Here is a 20,245-nt window from a genome sequence, read left to right on the forward strand (position 1 = left end):
ATGTTATATGTCAACATGAGTGGTAGTTCATCTTCACCATTTTTTTTTTTTATAGTTATGTTTCTGTAAAATCCATTTAAGAATGTGTGAAAGTTATTTCTGATTCCTCTCATACACGTCTCATTTGGGTATAAGAAAGAAGGATAATAATACCTAGTCATGATTATGGAAATTAAAAAATGAAAGAATTATAGCCTAAAACAAAGAATGTATAGCCTAAATCAGCATGCAGAAAGTCATGCCTCACAGTCCACCTCTCCACTTCAAATATGGCAAATATCACATGGGATGGTGACAATGGAATACAAAAGCAGCTTCCAATTCTCTTATTACAAATTATTCTGAAAATATGAGATGTATTTTCACTTGGAAATTAAAACTTCAGTGTTTTTTGAAATTAGGATATCATTAAGCAGCAAATTTGGGTTTAACAGAGTTTTGTTGGTTTGTTTTAGTTTAATTTCAGCAATCATGTGAAGAGTGAGGAAAAAAACAAACAGGAAATTTGGGGTTATTTATCCATCACCCACTGATTACTATCCAATTGTGCCTAAAGCAGCTGTTAGAGTGGCATCTGGACATACTCTGCTAGCGCCAAAAATAACATCAACAGTCTTGGTCCTCTGCACCCTTCACTCCCTGCTTTCTGACTCCCTTTTTTAATTATTAAGCTTCATTCCATCTCCAGTGTTCTCTCTTTCTCTTCACTCTCAGAACTTCTATCGTTCCACAGGGATGAATGTAGCTGTCATACCTGGGACATTTACAAGAGAGAAAAAAGAAGAGAAATTGGGAATTTCTACCCATCACTAGATCTTCCTCCTCTTTCTCACCTAACACAAAGTGGATCCTCTTACTGGAGCTGCTCTGTGAAAACCTCTTCACAAATAGAGCTTCAGAAAACAAAGAAAAATTACTAATGAGTAGTAAGAATAAAAATAGCCTTTAAAATTGACATTTTAAATAACCACTTCTTTCTAAAAATGATTCAAGGAGGCTTTCAGAAATATATTTGAATTAACATTACTAAATTAAAATAAATGGTGGCATTGTAGGACAATGGATAAATACAGGGGTGGGCAAAAGTAGGTTTACAGTTGTTTTATAGAAAATTGCAATAATTAATAAATGATAATGCAAGAATAAACTGTTTTTGCACATTCACAACTGTAAACCTGCTTTTGCCCACCCCTGTATAAATTTTAAAAAGATAAAACTGAAGTGAGTCAACATATAAACACCTCTCATGAGGTCCTATCTTTTTATAGATGGGCCATAGATTCAGAATTATAGGAGTCAATTCAAAAAGGAAAAAGCACAATTTGTTACATTATTTATGGTAGGCATAATAAAAATGATACCACCTTCTCAGAAGTCCAAGTATTTCTAGAGACCTTGGATAGGAGACAGTGTCCTCAACATTGTTCCAGGAAGCACAGTAGGAAGTTTCACAATACACACCTCATACTAATCCCCAAATCATAACCAGCTATTCTACAAAGAAGTTCAGAAGATGTTGAACAAAATGCTATGACTATTTGAGTGGAGAAACATAACAAAAACGTAGAAATTACATAGGAGGTGCTAATTAGAAACATTCTAATTATCTTTATAAACTTTTCTTATAAGAGAAAGTTGGCTCTACCTAGAGCACCTATGTGTTAGCCATGCCTCTAACAAAAGACAGATCCTACATTCACAATCCTTGACCAATCACCCTTTGTCCCTGCAGGTCTCCACTGCATGTCTTCTCCACAGAGGACATTTTTGGGGAAATGATGGTTTCACGATTCATTGGGGCTTAGACCCCACATTCCTATATTCCTATGTGCTGTCCTGTCCAGTGAAGCAGGCTGACCATCTATAAGCCACTCACACATACAAAAAAAGTGCAAATAACGAAGCATACTTGCTTTCCAAATTATTTTCTCCTAATATATCAATATTTTACTCCTTAACACATGAGAGAACAGAGTGTCACCAATATTTAATCCATATTATTCATTAAACCTTTATTTTATTCTTTTTAATTTTTTTAATTGATTTCAGAGAGAGAAGAAGGGAGAGGGAGAGAGAGAAACATCAATGATGAGATATGGTCATTGGTAGGTTGCCTCCTGCACACCCCCTGCTAGGGATCGAGCCCGCAACCCAGGTGTGTGCCCTGACCGGGAATCGAACAACGATCTCCTGGATCTTAGGTTGATGCTCAACCACACCGGCTGGGCTCCTTACACCTTTAAACTAGCCCTTATATCAGACACTGCACCACAGCACTAACAATGAATCACTGCTAAGGACAAGAACTGAACCAATTAAACACAGCACCACAGTTTGCTTTGCTAAAGGACAAATCCCAACCAAGAAGAGAATCCTAGGGATAGAGCCAGAACGAGGCTGAGGAGGCAGCCGCACTATAACCTCCTGGGTTTCTGCTATTTGTGATAGTAGTGACGAAAATTCCCTTTCAGTATGACACATCTTAACCAAGTGCTTACCCCAAGGAGATTGTACATTAACACAATTTTATTTGGCTACTTAAATACTACTCAAAGCTAAATAATTCTCTCTCTCTCTCTCTCTCTCACACACACACACACACACACACGGAGCAAAGTGTCTTTTAGGGATGATAATGAAGAATTTAAGAATATCCATATCAAGATTGCTCTGTCAAAACTTACAACAAAGCCAATTCTTAGACAAGAGATTTTAACAGGTACTAAAGAAGTAGGTTCAAGATTAGTGACAGAATTTCACAATACATGTAAGTTAAATCATTATGCTGTTAACCTTCAAGTCATACAGGGCTGTATGTCAATTATATCTCAATAAAACTGAGGGAGAAATTAGTGAAAGAAAAAATATTAAAAAGCAAGCAAAAAATCAATACGTGATGAGATGATAAGAAGCTGAATCTGGAGAGTGTCCTAGTTCAGGCACTAAAATAAGCACATTAAATGCATTTCATCAACTTTATCTCAGATTTATTCTACCTGTCAATCTATAGCACACTCAGACAGGCCAGAACACATAAGGGGTAAATGAAAGAACACAAACATTTTTGTAATTCTGCATATAACTCCAATCTCTAGGATTTTCTTTCAGGAATCTGTCTCTAGAAAAGCAAGTTTTTCATAGTTACTTTCAGTGTCATGCAGCTTCGATTGATCTTAGGTGATTCTTTTTCTCTCTTTCTTCAGAGCTTTGTTAATTAGTGCTGAGCTAACATTAGCAGACCGTACAGATAAGCTGACAAATGACCAAAAACATGTTAACAGAGGATTGCTCAAAACTCCCTTGCCACCAGTCAGAAATAATTGGTACCCTTCTTTAAGCTTTCCTGGGAGGATGGCAAATCAAGAGAAAATGACTTTATTTCAAAGGATTTTTATCAGCTTGGGAAATGGAATCATTTCACCATTTTAACTTCCAAAGAGCTAAAAAATATAGTAAATTTTAATTTTAAAAATTACAGAATTAGTATATAAGATGCGAATGAAGCCTTATTTCCAAATATCTATACCTAAGAGCATTTTTATATGTAGGAAATTAAACTATCTCAGTTTGGAAATTGAAAGTTAGCTACTAATATTTCTCATGCCTCTATGGAGTGGTGAGGTTTTTGTTTTAAAGACATACAAAATCTTCTTTACAGAAATGAGCTTATCAGTTTCTTACTCTGCCAAAGGGAATACATCTGATCCTTATTTTAAATTTCACAAATTATTTCTGGTTATCTTGAAAAAACTTATGCCTTGAAGTCTTGCTTTCTAAAGTTACATTTTTATATCAAAGAGTGAAAGAATTCTTTTCTTCTCTTGGTTTCAACAAATAAGGGGTGGGAGGGACTCCATCAAAACAGCTCACACATGTAATTTTATATTACAACCTCTGATCTTATCCAATTTTAATGAAATTTCATAAATGTTAGCTTTTCTTAACCCCCTTTTATATATACATAGGTAATTTCTGAACATTTGTTGAATCTGTCCAGTCTGCACATAGGGAATTCATAGGGATGCTCTACTAGGGTTTTGGTTGTGGGAGATATGGGGGGAGGGCGGGATGGATAAATCTCACTTTAAAGGAACCTAGTTAATAAGTATCCACATTTATAAAACAGATAATGTGTCGAATAATTATTAAAGACTCACTGAAAGATTTCCCCAGAGTTTCCTTCAGTAACAAATTCCCTAAATGTTTTGATATCATTGATTTAACCAGCATTTTTTTATTTCCTATGTGCCAGTTGTTCTAATGAGCATGGAGGAAAAAATGATAAGAAAATCCAAATATCTGCCCTCCAGAAGTTCAAGTTTAATGGTTGAGACAAATCCATAGGCAAATAATAATGATATATCATTTTATATATTTAGACTCTTATTTTGTCCCAAAAATAATGTATAAGTTATAATAACTGGAATAAGCACAACACTAGAAGTAAAAACAAAACACAGAAGAAGAAATAACAAACACAATTCAATTTGTAGTCAAATATATAAGAGCTTTGATGATAAAATAAAAAAATGGGATTCTTATACAAAAACCATAGATGAAAGCTTGGCACAATGCCAGATCACAACTTTAAATACAATTGTATAACTAAGTTCTATAAATGAGTTAATATCTATCAATAATTGGCAGATAAGTAGGCTACACTACTTTGCCATTTCTATTCTCAACTTAAAGGGTTGTTGATTTCCTAGATAGTCATGCAAATGCTTTTTTAAAGCAGCAAATCAAAATATTGTTTTAGGGGAAAGCCCAGAAAAAAAATGATACATTTATTTGTATTTTCTGTTTCCTCATCTAATTGCTTGATATTTAACTCTTTTGGTAATTATTAAGCTTCTAAATGAATTTAAAAACTAAAGCATTCGCCCTTTAAAGATTTGCGAGAATCATTATAGTTCAAAAACATCAGCTCCATGTTTCAATCTATCTGTAAGATGGAGAAAAAAAGAGTTATGCTTTGTGCTCCATTGACGGCCTCTAGAAAGTAGTTACAGCTGCCGTCATAGGGGCTTGTACATAACAGGGACTTGCGGTGGACACATGCTTCCTGTCTGCCTAGAATCGGAATCTCTCTGGGGAAGCACCGCTGCTGTCCTTGGTCCTGAGAGCTCCAGGCGCGAGCGTGCAGCTCAGGCCCGGCCACAGGATTAGACGGGAAGGCCCTGTGATCCAAAGCAGGCCAGTCGGGGTCACTGGCAAGACTCTGGCTGAAGTTACAAGGGAAAAGGTGCTGGCTGTAAAAATACTGTATGTGTAGAGATGCTGGATTTCCTGATTAAGTGTATATACATATATATAACTTTGTCTGAGTTCTGGCAGCTGCAGCTAAAAGAGTCTTGATTAATGCAGTGTTCAACAAATGTTAGTTTCCATCTCCTCTCTTTTTTTTTCTCCTCGCTTCTTTATGTCTGACTTAGAAGACTGCCGGAATGGATACATTCAACTATAGACTATAACTATAGACTATTGGGCTGTAAAATAAATTATTTTCTTTGAGAAAGACAAAAATATTTAAAGAAATAAATATGCCTGTCAAATTTTTTTTAAATTACTAAGTTTATGTCTGATTTGTCATTTACAGATAGAAAAATTACCATGTATCTCTCGTTTCTCTCTAAATAAAAAAAAAAGTATCATAAATTAAAAATTTATTGTGGTACAATAAAACAAATACATACTTTCATGCTTTATAAGCCTAACTCTGGAAACTCACAGAGAACTTCAGAGAGCATAGACTGCATTGTGTTTTGTCAGTATTTAATGAAAGCTGTGCTGTTTACTGAAAGATCTTATTCCAAGACGTGGCCATTCTTTAACCCCATTGTGGCTTGAAAAGTAAATATGCCATCTTATACCTATTATTCAGAAAGGCAGAAAAAAATATATTAGTGATGTTTCTGTGCTGAATTTAATAGTGCATTAGCTAGACCATGTGCAAAATAAAAGAACCAGAGGGAGAACACAGAAAATGGTCCTGGTTGTCATGTAATATTCTAAGGATAACATATAAAATCTTGTTTTTCTACTGATGTTTCTTTGGTTGAATGACAGTGGGTGAAAATAAGGGAACAGGCTAAGTTGTTGGGATACTGTACCTGCACATTGTCAACATTTTACAGGAAGAGAAAGCAAAGGGAAATTGCCTCTTTTCTGGCCCAAGTAGGATTTGAAGAGTGTCATTTAAGAGAAAGCAAGTTACTCTGTTTTTTAAACCCCTCTACTTTCTGTGATGTTCCCCTTCCAATAGAATTGGGTGTTTTTCCAAAAACATGCAATGCATATTGTTTATATATACTTAAGTCATTTCTCTTCATTTGGCTTTATACCTCCTCCGGGTGCAGTCACCACTTTTTGCATGCCCACCTACATGCAGGAAAAGAATGCTTTGGCAGACCTACTATTTGGCATAGACAATCTAAGCTCTAAATGATGGTATCAGTATTCCCATAAGCAGCAAGATGTGCTTCCAAACACTGTTATACAAGCAAGTAGCACGAGCAGACAACATGAGCAATGCCACAAGCAAAGTAAACAATATGAGCAATGCCACCTCCCCTTTCAGCTAATTTTTTGCCCTTTTTAAAGCATTTGCTCAATATGTTTTCTTCTTCTTTTTTTAATTGCTACCACCAGCATCAGAAAATATCATGTGCAGCCAATCTGCTGCCCAAGTTCAATATTTCAGTGTTTCCAAAAATGATGCACCTCTTGTTTGGCTCTGCCTGTAATCTTGTTTTCAATTTCTGCCTGCCCGGGGCACCTTCCCCCTGCCATATATTCATAGGAGCCTAACTGCACCACATGCAGTGCCCGATGCTAGAAATGCCATGGCACCAAAGCATGTGACACAAGGATGCTCTGCTCTTTCCCTTATAATTAGATGAGAAAACTGGTGGTGTATTGTCTCCCACTTGGCCTCATCACAAACGCAGCCAACAGAAGCCAACAGATGTGATTTATGTAAGTACCAAGGAAAGATGTAAATATGCCCCTTAAAAATACTTTTTCATCAGGAACTGGAGCCCCAAGAGGTTGGCTACCTTGTGAAGAAAAGCAGGTGTTAAAGTAAAGGAACGAACCCAAGATAAATAGCACTCAGTGGCCTCTGTCCAAAACCATGTCACACATTTGCCTTATGCTTTAATACATCTGTCATTTCCTATTGGGAGTTGACTAGGCACTGGGTTGGCAACAAGCCAGAATTAAACCCACTGGCAACTATCCACCCCATGTCCATCAGCATGTGCTCTGAAAACCCCTCAGCCTCCTCAGACTCCCCAGCAGCAGCCAATGTTTCCTTTGATAACTGCTACATCCCAGCAAATTGCATTCAGAACAGACACCCCACCTGAGAACACTCACTTTCATCTCTTCACTCCCTAACTGTTAACAAGCTTCTCTCTACTAATGGTATAAAAGCCAACTATCACACACTGGGAAAAAAAAGACTTTTTGTTTAAGAAAACAAAACCAAGTAGACCAAATAAGGCTGGCAGTATAAATTACAAACATGAGGACACTGAATAAATTACTGCTGATACTAGATACAAAGTGTAACAGTTTGGCTTAAAGGATTAATTACAACAAGAAATCAGGAATTTTACAATTTTACCCCAATTTCAGTCTGTGGTTAGCCCTTTGGCCTGGGGTCTATTGATTTATCTTTGATATTAGCATTTAACCCTCTCCAAAATTATCTTTTCTCCTAGAATTGATGTAAACATCAAATAATCCTAATTTAATGCTGCATTATTCTTCAAACATTTAGTGCTAATGGCTTTGCACTAGATACTGAAAAAATGATCAGAAAGAATTGTGCAGGGATTAATAATTTTCCCATATGTATCCATTCCCTATAACAGAAGGCTTCAGATTTGCAGGTGTGAATTCATGTTTTCAGGCAATTTCTGTAGCATTTAATATCTCAACTGAAAATGGTATCATACTTAGCCAGACCCACTTCCTCTCATAAATGTATATCTGACTCCCCTGAAAATTTATATCATCTGCCATGGGTTCCCATGGGGTTCTCAGGATCCTATCCCCTACTAAGTAAACCAAAAAGAATACAATTTTAAAAAGAAGCGATCATAACTGCCCTGTACCTTGGTGATGTACAGCATTTTTATTTCTCTTCAGTCCCATTCCTCGCCTCCATACTCAGCCTTCAGCACTTACATTGACGACCATCTGACATATCACATGGACCTCACAGCCTGTATCTCCTTGACTTTAATGGCCTCCTTCCCAAACCAGCCACAAACATTTCTGAACAACTTCATCATAAAGTTCTATTCTTACTAAACTGAAAGTTCCATGAGAGCAGAAGCTACACCTTGCTTATTTTTGCAGCTCCTGCAGAATCTGGCAAAATTACTAACACATAATACACCATTGAGGCTCAAAAATCTTTTTGTTTGAATGCAATGTATCCAAGATCTTTTCCTCAACATTCTCTCCTCCTTGATCACAAAGCTGTCATCTGTCTTCCTCCCCATCTCCAATCACATTTGCACTTCATTATAAAAACCAAGTCTTTCACACTTCTTTCAGATCATCGTAATCTCTCTACGGGCAATATAATCCCTATTGAGCCCTGGACTGTTGTTGAGTCACTTCCCTGCCAGCCCCATCACCACCATTTCCCAGCAAGTTTATCTCCAAATTAGTTTCCCACATATACATGCACTTTCCATCTATTTCTAGGCTGACTAGGATGTCTAGAGAAAGATTCAAAGATGGTCCAGTGCAGTCTCATATTGGGAACTGCAAGTAGACTTGTTTGCTATCTCTCATCAACTCTCAGCTTACTCCTCGGGATTTCCCAGAACTTTTCTCCCTTTAAGCCCCCAGCTAACCAAGCATGTCAAGCATGTCAAGCATGTCAGATTTGCTAATGGTCTACTTCAAGAGGCTGATATCACAGGCAGGTTATATAAAAAAGATGCTATGCGTCAAGGAAGTACATTTTGTGCACTTGAAATGGAAAAGAAGATTTGAGTTTCTCAATGCTTATTAATGTGATAGCTCAATGAAACCTACTTCTCATGGGAAAGGCTCAGTCATGGGGCCAACGCGCACTTTGGTATGTGACTTTATTCCCAATAAATAATTCATTTAACAAGTTGAACAAACATGTTATCTTTACTTTAAAAAAACAGTGTTGACATATAGTCATCTCTCCAAGGATGAGACCATCATTCCACCTTTGGAACAAAAACCGAAGCTGCAAAGCTTGACTTGTTGCTCACCAAGGTAAGGGAGAGCTATGGTGGTTAGGCACAGTCTCACTGAATTAAGGAAATTGCCAATATTACGTAGGGTTTTAAGAAAAGGGGATTGGGGTGGAGGGGGTTGTGTTAGTTACACAGGCAATAGTGGGTTTACATCAGACAAAAGGTGACTTATGTTGAATAAAGAAGAACGGTTATGTTTGAAACAGGAGTCGGTTGATGTCAGTCTTAGATGCAATTTCACTGGAGCAAATCCACTGCTGATTGGCTGACTTTCAAAGCATGGGGTCACTGATTGGTTGGCTTTCAGAGGTAAGATCACAAAGGAAACTGTCATTAATCGATTAGACAGGATTAAAACCAGTTCTGGTGTTTACTGGTTATTGTGTCAGTTCTTTCTTGGTAGTATCAGGACTAAAACATTCTCATACCTAAAAAATGTAGCTGCTACAGTAAATTTTGGTCTTTGTGGTATTTTTTATTTCCATCTAGTATAACATACCATTCCCTCAACTAAACTAGAAGTTGGCATAGAGGCTTCATCTGATTTGTCAAACTCTATCAATTGGTAGTGAGAGTCCAGAGTGGCATATTGAGAAAACTGTGAAATTCCATGCAGGCCCACCAGGTTAGCATATCATCATTCACGAATGATGTTTGCTATGGAGAGAAGCACTGAATGGCAACATCACGTCATGTCTTTTGTGATTCTGCCTAAGGTCCAAAAGCCATTCAGAGTTTACATTTGGCTAGGTCAGACTCCATGAATTGTTATAGCAGAGATTCATTTTAACAAGAATAAACCGAACTGGCTGAATTCTAAGCATTTGAATTTAAAAATAACAATGACCTGGATGGAATAATGGGTATGTATGCTAAAGCAATGAGGAATTCAGGAGAAATTCAGTAGAATCTTGGTAAATTAACACAGTGAAAGAACAAGCATTTATTTCCAGGAAGAAGAAAATTTTAATTAGAAAACATGTCATTTTTTAATAATGACATTTTCTCTGAAAACAACTCTATATCAAATTATGAAATTTTGTAGTAATGAATAATCTGTTCTCCAAGTTTAATTCTTTAGTATTAATTTCATATTTAAATGTAATATTATATTTTTAAAACTTTTAGATATAAGACATCTTTGTCTTCAAAAACAAAGGGATCTTATTCAATAATTAATAAATTAATATACCTCCACACACAAAAAAAAACACTATTATTGCAGCCCTGGTTGGTGTGGCTCAGTTGGTTGTTGTTCCACACACTGAAAGTTGTTGGTTTGGTTCTAGGTCAGGGCACATGCCTGGGTTGCAGGCTTGGGGATTTCAATGTTTCTGTCTCCCTCTCCCTTCCTCTCTCTCTAAAAATAAATTTAAAAAAAATTTTTTAAATGATTATTGCATACAAGAGTATTCAGTTTCTCTCAGGAGTTGATATGTGCATTTCTTCACTATTTGAAAGCAACTCTCAAGATCTAAGGCTATAATTTCTAAATTGGGGGAAACAAAAATCTGAACTGGACACTTTGTTAGCATATAAGTTACTTTTTAGTGAAAGGATCTGGCAAACAGCCATATCTTAACTTATTTTTCCATCCTTAGTTCATCCCCAAAATGAAAACATTTACTCTTCATAATTAAAAATAAAGAGAAAATGGGAGTTGTAATAACTAAAGGAATTCATGACTTTAGAAAATTGTATAGGTCCCCAGAAGTTCTCCTCATGATTATCAAGGGTCTGCTCAATTCTAATGTCCCCTCAAATATCCAGGGTTGAATCATGTTATAAAATTGTACATCTCTAGTGTTTTCTGCATGACAAAATATCTTGATCTCTCTACTCATAAGGATGTTGATGATCTTCCTAGCACAATGATGATTCTTTATACTCTGAATAGTTAATTTAGGGGACATTAGTAAGAACTTCTCCTATAAAGTCTTGCACTAGACACAATGAGGGAAGAACAATGGACTACCTAAAGACTGTTAAAAATTACAGATGAGCAATAGGAAAAATAGGATTTAATACCAACATACAGTAAAATTGGAAATGGAAAGGTTAAAAAAAAAAGGCAGCATCATTCACTAATGCTATGACTGAATAAATTTCTTAATTTCTCTGAAATTTATTCTCCATATTTCTAAAATGACAATCTCTCTCATTGCATTTTTTACTGATAATTGTGATAATTCAGATAGAGTGCTTATTCAGTATTTAATGCATGACAAGTATTCATAAATATGAGTAAGGTCACAGTAAGATTAGGTGTGGAAACAAGGGACGGCTTCCTCAGGAAGGTGAAATCTGAGTCAGCTCCCAAAGTAAAATTCAAAGAGGAAAACAGAATCCATTCTAGGTAAAGACACAAGTAAAGAAAAGAACATGGGAATTTTCAAGAAAACCATTCAATTATGTTCATCTTAGACATTATATACTATTGTCTAATTCTGCATAAGACCATATTAACTTTCTTTTTCATAATAACATAGAAACTGAACTGAAAGAGATCTAAAATTATAGCTTATCTGTTACCCTGGCTTCAGACAGTTGGGATCATTTTTAAGCTACTCATTATTTACTTGAGATGACAAAAAGAAAAACATGGGCAATTTTCAAAATATCAAACTTCTTATTTGGCTGCTAAGCCTATCTTTAACTTAAGGCTAAGATAACACATCTTGAAGTAGCTGTGGGCTGGATGTACTCTGCAAGGGCACCTGGCCTTTCAGACACCTCTTTCCTTTCCTCAGAGCTGTCACTTACCATTAGCGCTCCTGACAGGGTGCCTTATTCAGGGCACTTGCTGAGGTGGAAGGTGTTTCTCTTGAGTGTCTGACTTATGGACAGAAAACAATAGTCAACATAGAAACTTCAGTCAAGCAAAAGCCTAAAGAAAAAAATCTCCTGCCACGAACAACTTCCATTTGTCCATCTTGGTAGATGGAAATACCAAGTGTTTATTTGAATGCATACGTTGTAAGAAGAGACAGGGTCACTTGTGAAAATAATTGTTTAAATTAATAAATTTTTAAAATAACCTTCAGTAGCATCCAGTGTGGTGGTCGGGCCCTCTAAGAGGTCGGGGAGTACGGGCCAGCTATGGATCTTGTAGTTGTGTTGGCCTCGGTAGAGTCGGTTGTCTCGCTGCTCTGAGATGGGTACTTGAGCACCTCTCCTCAGCATCTGAAGTTGCTGAACGCGTACCCCCTGTATATACTGCTGACCGGGGCACTGCAGTCCCATTACTGTCTCCTCATGGGGACCTTCCCTTTCAACTCTTTCCTCTTGGGCTTCATCTCTTGTGTGGGGAGCTTCATCCTAGCAGTTTGTCTGAGAACACAGATCAACTCACAGAACAAAGCAGATTTCCAAGGCATCTCCCCAGAGCAAGCCTTTGCTGATTTTCTCTTTGCCGGCACTGTCCTGCGCCTTGTGGTCATGAATTTCACTGGCTGAACCATTCTTACTTGCTTAACTGAGGAGTGGGAGGCTAGAAAATGTTCAGTTTTTTACTTCCCCCGGAGAAGACCTCTTGAGGTGGCAGCTTGGACACATGGATTTTCTTCAGATTTATACTCACTACTGGCTCTGATTTGATCTGCTGGTGGAGAGCCAGAGAAGTTCCCTGGCTTCTGTGTCAGAACAACTTTGCAATGAGCGTTTATTTACATGATCTCTCCCTTCCATTATGTAACATTTTTGCCTTCCAAATTAAACTCCATGCCACTCCTTTAAAAAAATAAAATAACCTTCAATAAAGTGGGTTAATAAGACCTCCATATACTTAGTAGTTTTTTTAAAAAACTTGTTTTCAAATGAATTAATATATCAAAGATAAATGTAGATACTCTATTTACAGCAAAAATAAAATAACTTTCATATACCAACACTTCCTCCAAAAGTAACAAGAAAAGCTTTGTAAAATAGTTTTTAAAATATGCAGGCATTGGAGAGCTTTAGGGGCAACCAGGAATTGAAGGGCCAAGTTCTGAGAAAGAAGAGAAATTCTTTGAGGTGAGCCCAATATTCTGCACACAGCTGTTCCTCTTGGGGTATTTGCTGAATCTTAAGCAAGAAGGGAGAGGCTAGAGGGAGAGGTTAAAAAGGTTTGCAGAATGCAAATTCCAAGAGGCAAACAAATCAATGGAGTTTTTTTCTTAGAGCCAAGAAGAAGAATAAAATGCGCCTGGGGCCTGCTAAGGCAGCCATAGGGGCCAGAGGAGCTAAGATCATTGACAAAAGAAAAGAAAAGAGAAGCAAGCACACACTCACCTAAGTGTTCCCATCATAACATTTACCAAATCATAAGTTGCACAAGGAAAAGTAGCTAAGAAGCTGAACAAAAACATACAGCAACTTCAGTAGAGTTTTCCACAGTCTCACAGAGCTAATGAAACAAAAATTGAAGTTAAGGACCTGGCAAATAGGACAGCCAGGTAAATACCCCCTAAGCTCTAACTTGGAAAGTTTTGACTTCTGTCATCTGAGATGGAGCAAACCTAAGATCTGGACTTAAAAAGTCAAAAATATAAGCTAGAGTCCTCTCGATCCCTGATTAAATTAAGGGGTCTGCCCCTACCATAGCTGCCTGACAGAGGATAGGGTGAATCATCTCTGAAGGAAGATAACATCATCAAGAAACTCTCGAATTTTTCATATATAATGTCAACATGCCATTAAAAATATATTAAGCATATATATAAACAGGACCATGTGAAAAGCTGACAGTGGAAACAGACTGCTAGATAACCCAGTTACCATGCACAAACTTTAAATTAGGTATAAATGATGTTTAAGAAAACAGGTAAGATGGAGAATTTCACCTGAGAACTGAAATCTATAAAAATAATCCATTGTAAATTGTAGAACTGAAAAGTAAAGTAATTGGCATTAAAATGTGATGAATGTTTCAACAAAAAACTGGATATGAATAATTTATGAACAGAAAAAAGATATTGTAAAATATCCAGGCTGAGAACAGGAAGAAAAAAATGATACAAAAAGAGTATAAGAGATAGGGACATGGAGAAAAAGTCTAACATTCTTATAATTGGAGATCTGGGAGAAGGTGAGAGAATCAGGCCAAAGCAACATTTGAAGAAATATGGTTGATACAGTTTTAAGACTCACCAAAAACATCAATCTGTAGATCCATAAAATTCTAAGAATTCCAGAGAGATTAAACAAAAGGAAAAAACACATCTAAGCACATTATAACCAAAACTCCTGAGAAAAAAAGTCATGATAAAGGGGAAAAAAAATCTTAAAAATCAGCTAGAGGAACAAAATACATTAGCTACCAAATTAACAGCTGAGTTCTAACAGAAATGATGGAATACAGAAGACAATAGAATAATTGCTAAAAGGCTTTATTTATAATCCAGTCTAGAATCATATACCCAAAGAAAATAACCTTTAAAGATAAAAATGTAATACCTAATTTTGGGGGGAAAATGCAATGAAGTATGTGGTAAAGAGCATCATATATGCTATTTACTCTGAAATAGTCCTAAAGAATTATACATAATCAGGGAGAGAAAAATGAAATGTGGTACAATGCTAACACATAGGGAAGGTGAACAAGAGATATACAGATATGGTTTGTACTATTATTGCCACTTTCTCGTTAGTGTGAAATTATTACAAAAAAAAGTTTTGAGAAAATAAAAGGTGAAAAACTAAATCATTTTTCCCCATTATATCATATCTCGTATTTTCAAAAACTGCAAAAAATAATAATCAGTAAAGATAAACAGAGAACATTCCAGATATGCAAATACTGAAAAATGGGAATTTCCTTAATCCAATAAACCTATTTACAAGAAACCTATTGGAAACATTATGCTGAAATTTGAAAGAGTTCTACTGATCCTTACCCTGGAGATCAGGAACAAGACAAGAACACCTTCTATCACTACTTCAATTCAAATTGTATGTCTTATAACTAAAAAATTAGAATATATTTGTATATATATGCACACACATATGTAAACACATATTTTAAAAGTTTAATATAATAAATATAATTTTAAAATTTTTAATATGTTATAAATATTGAAAAAGAAAGAAAAATTGTCATTATTCATGGATGACATGATTGTATATAGAAAGCCAAAATGATGTTTAGACATCTATTAGAATTAATAAGAGAATTTAACAAGGCATCTATTTAAGATTAATATGCAAAAATAAATGTACCTCTATATACTAACAAGAAGCTATTAAAATTAAATTTTTAAGACACCATTTCCTAAAACATTTAATACCTAGGTATAAATCCATTAATAGGTATTCAAGACTTAAACACACAAAATGAACAGATATTTTAAAAGATCTATATCATGAAGATAAATACCAGGTTCTTACATTTAAAGATTCAATATTGTTAAAATATCAGTTTTCCCAATACTGACACATATATTAAATGCAACCTCAATCAAAATCCTAGAAGGTTATAAGGAGAAGGCAGGAATGCAAGCTGATTCTCGAAGTTTGTATGAAAATTTAAAGGACCAAGTAAAGCCCTTTCTTTAAGAGTTGTGAAAAAAATAGAACTAGAGAACTTACTACACTGTCATCAAGACTCAAGATATAAAGCTCCAGTAATTAAGATACTGTATTTGGAACAGAAATACACCAACAGAACAGAAGGGAGTTCAGAAAGAGATCCATTCTTTATGGTGAAGGATACCTTGTGGTGTAGGGAGAAGAAATGTTTCTTCAATAAAGAGTGCCCTGTTAATTATGTACTTGCGTAAATATTAAACAAATTTTTACTTCATACATATCCACTAACACAAATATCCATTCTAGATAGATTGTAGATGTAAATGCAGAACATAAAACAATAAAACTTTTAGAAGATGAATAAAGAAAGTAACCTTATGACCTGTAGTAAGCAAAGATTTCTAAAATAGGACCAGAAGCACTAAATATGAAGTAAAAAAAATTTGATAGATTACATTAAAATAGTGAAATTCTGTGCACCTAAACATACTATTATAACAACAGAAACTCATACAACAAAGAAAGAAGAGAAATTTACAACATATAACTATTAAGCAATTCATATACTGAATTCAAAAGAACTCCTACAAACCAATAAGAAAAAAACAACTGCTAACTAGGATAGTGGACACTACACAAGAAGAGGTTCTGCAAATAGGCAAAAAACATGACATTTGTTCGACTTCATTCGTTTTCATGAAATGTAAATTAAAACCACAATGACATTTAATTATAGAACATCAGTATGGCTAACATTAAATGACTAACAATACCAAGTGTTGGCAAGAATGGGAAGCAACGGGAATTCTCATACATTTATGATGATGGAGAAAATTGGTGCCACCATTTTGGAAAACCATTCAGTGATATCTACAACAACTAAACATAAGCATCCCCTATGACTCAGCAATTCCATATATATAGATATAGATATAGATGTATAGATATATAGGTATATAGATATATATAGATATAGATACACATATTCAGCAAAATACATACCAGAATGCCTTATATGAACATACATGAATGTTTATAGCAGCACTATTTGTTATGGGCAAAAATTGGAAACAACCCAATGTCCATAATAAATAAACAAATAAGACAAGTTAATTGTGTTATATGCACACACTGGAATATTAAACAGCAACGAAAATGAATAAATTTCTGCCACAACAGTAACATATGTTTTACAAACATAATGTTGAGTGAAAGAGGCCAGACAAAAGGGAGTCCGTATTATATGATTCCTTTTATATAAAGTTCAAAACAGGTAGAACTTACAGATGGTTATAGAAGTCAGGATATTATTCACCTTTTGGGAAAGGGGGTAATAACTGAGAGAGAGCACAAGAGGGAATCTCTGAGGAAATGGTAATTTTCTATTTTGTGATCTGGGTAAGCAGTTACACAATTGTATTCATTTCATGAAAAATTATTAAATTATTAAATTTAGGATTTGTGCACTTTTCCATATATGGGTCATACTTCAATAAACAGGTTAAAAAATAAAAGATAAATGTGACTACATGAACTTTGACATTAAAGAAAAATTGACTCCCATTAGCAAGAAACATTAAGAATAGGACTATAATGTAATTTAGCATTCACAGAAAAACAAAACAAAACAAAACAAAAAACATTACTGTTTTAAGCTGCATAGAAAAAGCATTCCATTACTGTCAAAGGGACAAGAATGCCTCTCTAAAGATTAATGGAAATACACCAGACGACTGCATTTAGATTAGTATATCACAATACCAAAAAATGGAATGCAGAGAAAGATATTTTTAAGTTCAAAAGAAATACATTTTTGATACAGGAAATAAGAGTATCAAAGTAATTTTTCTGTTGGGAGAAAATCATGCCAAAAGAAGAAAAAAATTCACTACAGATAAGAAAAGCACAGATTTATAACCATGATTAATCCTCTCCTTTCCTGTGCTTTCTCTCCAATCCCACCCTCCTCACAACTCTATCAATGGCATTATTATTACTGTTGTGTTGCCTCAGTTTTCCCAAATAGCTACTCATTTAGAAGTGGGATAATAAATGTTTTAAATAAGCACAAGATTTCCTGGACACCACGACTCAGAATAGTTCTTACCAAGACTATGTTCATCCAAGTTTTTAGAAAATGGGTTAGAGAACAAAGACCTACACAAAAAGCTTATATTCTTTTCTATTAAAATTACTTTATCTCCACATCTTGAAAGCAAATATGTCTATACTCTTTCATACCTACCTGCCTTTCATTGTTCAGAAAGTCTGTGTAGATGTAGTTATGTTCAAGTCTCTCCTGTTCTACCCTGAAAACAAAAGTAATTAAGCTGGCAGAGTGAGTTCCCTTGGAAATCTCCATTGCTTTTTCACTCCAACACATAACATTAACAGCTTAAAATGTTTAATTCTACATAGGTAGAATTAAAATATATCAATATCTTCATGGTTCAGATATAGAAAAGAAATCCATGATAATGAAAGCGGGTTGCAGCTCTAAGCATGTGGGAGAAAAAACAAGCGTCAGCCTCTGGGAAGTCAGCTGCCCCAGGAGAATAAAGAAAAGCACTCCGTGCATGTCAGAGCCTACATGCAGGCCACTCAGGCTCAGCGTTGAAAATGTGCTGGGGCGAGGTTATTCCTATCTGTGAAGCCTCGGATCACAAAAAGAACAAAGGCTTCCAGGACTGGATGCACAATATCCCCAAGCCAATATTAAAACATTGTTTTGAGCTGGGAACTCTGAGAACCCAAAAGGAAGCAACTGCCAAATCACCAAGTACAAGAATTGTGTCAGGAAAGAGGGAAAAAGATCTCTCACCTAAGATGAGCCTGAAAGTCAAAATCCAAAACCTGACAAAGAAAGCTACCCCACAAACTGACCAAAAGAAAATACTGATTACCCCAAAAATGGAGACAATAAAGCATATGATGTGAGTGTGGTTTTAGTAGTGTGAGAGTCAAGCAGGACACAGGAGGAAAGCCTGACCAAATGCTTGGGGTTTTCTCCCAATACCAAGCAACTCTGTGACACCAGCTGGGTGTCCTTCAATTTAACTCAATTCTGACACTATCTTCCTGGAGACACAGTGTCAGATCCCACAAGTGAATGGCTCAGTCCCATAAGACTGTCCCCTCCTTCAGATGTCAATATCCAGTAGTGGGTCATCAGGGTACCCACAACTTTTGTGACCTGCTCTAGCAAACAGTGGAATCCAAGTATGTGTTTGGAGAACAATCGTGGGGACCTGTGACTTGTAGCCAAGTCTGACAGAAGTTGTGGGATTTTTTATGGACACTTTATCATATAAACATGATCAATTACTAATTCCACTTCTAGCTCCTCCCCCTCTTCTGGAGAATGAGGGGTATAACTGAAAATTCTAAGCTTCTGATTATGGCTTGGTCTTTCTAATGACTAGCCCCATCCAGGAGGCATCCAGAAGCCCACCCAGTGTCACCTCATTGGGAAAAAAAAGGCTCCTATTGCTCTTATCAACTTATCACTTAGGAATTTACAAGAGTTTTAGGAGCTCTGTGCCAGGAACTGGGGGCAGAGACATATATACATATATATATATATTTTATTTTATTTTATTTTTTCCTGTTATCAGTCTGTGTATCAGCAAGGATCCATTCAGCAAAACAGCAACCACACCAATTATTTTAACAGAGAAAACTTAATAGAGAATTGATTAAATAAGTATTTGAAGAATTAAAAAGCAAAAGAGAACATAAAGGTAGAGACATGGTAACTTCAGGAATCCGCTACCACCCTTAGGGCTGGAAGAACAAAAGGGAAAGGTCAGGATCATCAGAACCTAGAAGCTCAGAAGAGGGTCCTCCTGGGGTTTGAGGAGGGGCCCTATTCAACTTGTCCTAGTCCCTCTGAGGGGCACAATAAAGCTAGTCCTGAAGGTGCTCGAAGAAGCTGGAAAACGGAATCAACTGATGCTGTCAGGCTGAGGCCACTGTTGAAACCATACTAACAGGAACAATGGGCAAACCAGTAAAGACATCCCTTGCCTATCTCCTCATGCAGTCTCTCCATAACCGCCTATCGGTGGAACACAACAGGGAGCCGCTGGTCAGGGAGTAATAAGGTTAGCAAAATCCTAGCCCCAAAAACACAGCATAGAGAAGGGTGGGTTTGGCACTGAAAGACAATAGCTTATTAACTGGCACAGGCTAAGGTTAGCTGTCCTGACAACCCTAAATCTCTAACACAATTACTTTAAGTGTATTTCTTGTCCATTTTCCATGTCTAGTGCTGGTCAACAGGGGGGCCCTGCTCATCATAGCAACTCGAGGACCCAGGCTTGTGGAAGTTTTTATAATCACCAGGGCAGTGAGAAGGATGTATAGATCCTTCTTTTAATGCTTCTGGTCAGAAATGATACACCACTTCTGGCCACATTTTGTTGGCCAAAGCAAGTCACACGGCTATGACAAATTTCAGAGGTTATGGGGAGGTCCAGTCCAAC

At 36.1% G+C, this 20,245-nt stretch overlaps 1 pseudogene; it reads left to right on the forward strand.

Moving 5' to 3' along the window:
• The first annotated feature begins 12,353 nt into the window (after nt 1–12,353).
• On the forward strand, nt 12,354–12,710 carry LOC107544938 (dolichyl-diphosphooligosaccharide--protein glycosyltransferase subunit DAD1 pseudogene; annotated as a pseudogene).
• The last annotated feature ends 7,535 nt before the right edge of the window (nt 12,711–20,245 follow it).

The sequence above is a fragment of the Miniopterus natalensis genome, chromosome 8, assembly GCF_054644295.1.
Source record: "Miniopterus natalensis isolate mMinNat1 chromosome 8, mMinNat1.hap1, whole genome shotgun sequence".
In the NCBI taxonomy this organism is placed as follows: Eukaryota; Metazoa; Chordata; class Mammalia; order Chiroptera; family Miniopteridae; genus Miniopterus; species Miniopterus natalensis.